Here is a 4,682-nt window from a genome sequence, read left to right as displayed (position 1 = left end):
CAATAATAAGTGCTTTATTAAATGCAAGAAGGTAAATAAATCAAACTTTCTCCTGCTGACATTTCTTGTCATTCTTTCCTAATCGATTGAAAATGTGACTGTACTTCAGCAGACATTGACCTTTTCTATAAGAACCCAGACTGAGTCTGGAGAGTCAGTGTGTGATTCAGAGAATCCCATTCAGGCCACTGCAGCCTTTACAGATGACTGAAATTATGGTCAAATACACCCTCAAATGCACACCTGTGTATCTCAAGCGAAGGCTGCAGCGTGTTTTTGTTAGAACTTACTACTCTGGAGCTAGGGCTGCCTGAGTTTGAATGCTATTCTCTTCCTCTATTAGCCATGCCCCCATGGACAATTGACTTAAACTGTGTGACTCTGTTTCTCATTCTGGAAAGTAAGAGGTCCCAACTCATTGGTTTGTTTTAAAGATGAAACAAGTTAATATTTATGAAATGCTTACAACAATATCCTGTGATAATAAGTGCTATGAATGTATTTTTTATATAAATGTTTGTTAACTAATTGAATTTAAATAAAATAAGATTTTAAAAAAGGTTAATTCATTGAGTTCTCAAAGCCTTATCAGTCTTGAAGGAAGAGGAACAAAGCTTGGTTAGGTTTCTACTACCTTCCAGGCAATCAAGTAGTATCAAGTAGTCCTACTTAATACAATCAAATAAACCTAGGAAATGTCTGAGACTTTACCTCTGCTCCTCAATTATGTATAAAGTGCCTAAGTTCACATAGCTAGTAACATGATAATTCTTAATGCAAATTTAAGTCTGTAATTTAGAAGTATATATGAGGACCATGGCATAATCATTGACACCTAATATGGGGTTGGTAAAAAAAGATAGCTTTATTATCATTATCAGTGACATGGACCATCCTGAAGACATATTCGTATAGATCAAGGATTTTTTTTTTGGTAACTACAACTGATTAGTGGTTTACTTTGAATAAAAATCCAAGCAATTGTCTTCTCATATTTATATTAAAAGCTTTAGACTTTCTATTAGATTTTCTTTAATTTGGTTACTCTTCACTTTTCTTCAGTTTGTTGAATGAAGACTGAATTGTTCTAAAAAGAACTGTGCCCTTTCTGTATAACTTGTTTTTAAACGTTTTATTTGAATAAAAGGCCATCACTCAGTTCTAAAATTTTTGCACTAACACTCACAATAATACAAATAAAAATAGCTGACTTTTATTAAGTGTTCACCACTGTTTGGCCTAATTCTACGTGGTTAGCATTTATCAACTCATTTAATATTCTTATCAATACTAAGATATAAGTCACACACATTGAAGTTTAATGTATGAAAATCAGAATTTACAAAGTAGAGAAATTAAGTGATCTTTAACCTATTTTACCTTCCAACAGGATAATTTAAACCTGTACAAAGTGAAAATTCCTTAAAAATATGCTTTAATTAAAATAGTTCAATTATTTTGGAGGCACAGGATTTTCAGGACTCTATCTAGAATGTAAGTGTTCTGATAAATTCAATGCGTACTTTATTGTAATACTCACTTGTAAGTCCCTCATATTCTCTCAATTATATTTATTTATCTATTAGTTCAGAGGAACCCATTTTTCTACATTTTTTGACTTCACCAAAGTAATATTAGAATGTAATCTATAAAGAACAACTAGTGATTATATATTTATAGACTCTTTTCCCCCTCAGGGCTTCTTTTTGGCACTTAATTTGGTCGTTAAACAACTAAACTAAGCATACGGTGTGGCATTTTATTATGTAAGCAATCACACAAATTGAAGACCATTAGAGATAACTTTTCTTAAAAGTCTCAATTTAGGGGCACCTGGGTGTCTCAGTGGGTTAAGCATCTGCCTTTGGCTCAGGTCATGATCCCAGGGTCTGGGATCCAGCCCCACATCCAGCTCTCCACTCAGTAGGGAACCTGATTCTCCCTCTCCCTCTGCCTACTTGTGCTCTCTCTCTCTCTCTCTGTCAAATAAATAAATAAATAAATCTTTAAAAGTCTCATTTTTTTATTTTTTTAAAGATTTTATTTATTTCTTTGAAAGAGAAAGAGAGAATATATGGGGAGTGGAGGGAGGGGCAGAGGGAGAGGGAGAAGCAGACTCCCCACTGAGCAGGAATCCTGATCCCAGGACCCTGGGATCATGACCTGAGCTAAAGGCAGATGCTTAATCCACTGAGCCACCCAGGAACATCTTAAAAGTCTCAATTTTTCAATGAGAAAATTATGTCTCCAGTTGCTAGGTCCTTTCCTTGGGTTGTAAACCAGGGCAGTTTTGTGATAGCAAATGGGACCCAGTCACATCAAAGTATTGAAGTGAAATATGGTTAGGCTTTATGGAAACCCTTAAGAATCTGACTTTCCAGGGAGATGGGAGATGCTCAGAAATATTTGAAGCTAACATCACTGGTAGGCAAAGGGATGAGAAAGACAGAAGTTACTCAGCTTCATATGTGGTGACCTTTCTCTTTACTCTCTTTTCCAGAGTGTATGAGCAACAGGGGAGATACATTTTCTGTGCCAGACTAAGGCTCACATATCTTTCTAATTATTTCTTTGACTTGTGAAAAATTTAACTTAAATCTAGTTTTTAGGTGACATTTTTGTGAATCAACATTCAGTGTTTTAAAAATCCCAAGGTTGTATAACTGTAACTGGAAATATAAGATAGCCATTAAAAAAGGAAGCTTTATAGTTGGACAAAATTGAATTCAAATCTCGTCACCCCCAATTATTAGATATGTGTTGTGTTAATGAATTATATAAACTGTTTAGAATTTTTTGGGTTTTAGATACCTGTCTCAAGCAGGGTGTCAGGAAAATTAACCACGTAATTAATTAAAGTAACTAATTTAAAGGACTTCTGGAAAAACATTCAATAGAAAGACAATAGCATATCATTTCACTCATATGTGGAATTTAAGAAACAAAACAAAGGAAAAAGGAGACAAACCAAAAAGCAAACCCTTTAACTCTAGAGAACAAACTGATGGTTACCAGAGGTGATGTGGGTGGAAGGATGGTGAAATAGGTGATGGGGATTTAAAAAAATAAAAATCAATGTTAGCTCTGTTTTTACTTTGAAAAGTTTCAGACTAGTTAAATTCATTATTTATTTGTCTAGTCATTGCTAAATGTAACAAAAGCAGCTTAATTCTTCAAGAAAAAAAGATGCTTATTTTAATAGCAGGAGTGGAGGAACCTAAAAAAATTCAATTTAAAATATGGTCATAAACATATGACGGAAAAGGAAATTTAAAAGAACTGAATTGTTTTGAAGATCACAATAAAATAATTTCTTAGCTTTTACATTTTCATTTTGTTGATTTTGAAATGAAGCATGTCATGTTGCCAACTATTTCCTAAAACCTAAAACCTAATAAAAGGAATCACTGATACAATAACAATGTTAATAATTAAGTATAATAATCAACACTTATGAAATGCTTGCTGTGTGTTGGATTTGAGAAAGAGAGACCAGGAGCAGGGGGAGGGGCAAAGGGAAAGGGAGAAGCAGACTCCCTGCTGAGGGGAGCCTGACAAGGGACTGGATCCCAGGACCCCAAGATCATGACCTGAACCAAAGTCAGATGCTTAATCGACTGAGCCACCCAGGTGGCCCCATGCGACACCTTTTGTATTCAAATCTTATTTAATCCTCATAAGCAGTCCTAAAGAAAGGAACTATTACTACCTTTTGCAGTGGGGAAACCAAGATACAGAAGTGTAAAATAATTTACCAATGGCAACAGCTCTTGGAAAAGCTAAGATTGTTGCCAAACTGTGGGAATGAAGAGTCCACATTCCTAACTACACACTTAATATAACATAGGCAGTTGGGGCGCCTGGGTGGCTCAGTTGTTAGGCTCAGGTCATGGTCTCAGGGTCTTGGGATCGAGTCCTGCATGGGGCTCCCTGCTCTGTGGGAAGCCTGCTTCTCCCTCTCCCACTCCCCCTGCTTGTATTCCTTCTCTCACTGCATCTCTCTCTGTCAAATAAATAAAATCTTATATATATATATATATATATATATAACATAGGCAGTGAATTATAATCAGGTAAAGTGACTCCACTGAACTAAACTGATACAGAATCAGTGTCACTAAATACTCAATGTTAAGGGAGCCTGGTTGGTGCTTTTAGCTGAATGCAGAAAGTGGAGTATCAGGGAAATTATCCATAGTGTTAAAGCCAAAAATCCTTGCTATTCAACTTTGACATGTTTTCCAGATTATCTATGCAGCAACTTGAAATACAAGATACCAGATGTTGATCTATTTCAGTACAACCCAGATTTTTCAATATGACACAGAATTCAGATAAAGCCACTATTCCCCCATACTCTGTTCCTTTGATTTTGGAGAAGATGTCATGGTCAAACAGGTTAAGAATCTCTTTCTCTTTCTCTCTACCCCCCCACCCCTGACTCTCTCTGGCTCTCACTCTCTTGCTTTCTCTATTTTTCTCTCTCCTTTTACAATTCAATAACTTAAAATTTACAGAATGCCTTTCATGTGGAAATCACAGAATGGAACAGTGGGTAAGACATCTCCTGATTGAATTTGAGCCCTGGAAGTGAGGAATTCAAATCTACCATTTGTCAGCATTGTAACTCTATGTAAGACAACAGCTCAAAGTCCTCTGATTCCTGTCCGGTGATTTTTCAG

This window comes from Zalophus californianus, chromosome 11, assembly GCF_009762305.2.
Source record: "Zalophus californianus isolate mZalCal1 chromosome 11, mZalCal1.pri.v2, whole genome shotgun sequence".
Classification (NCBI taxonomy): Eukaryota; Metazoa; Chordata; class Mammalia; order Carnivora; family Otariidae; genus Zalophus; species Zalophus californianus.
This window is presented reverse-complemented; position numbering follows the sequence as displayed.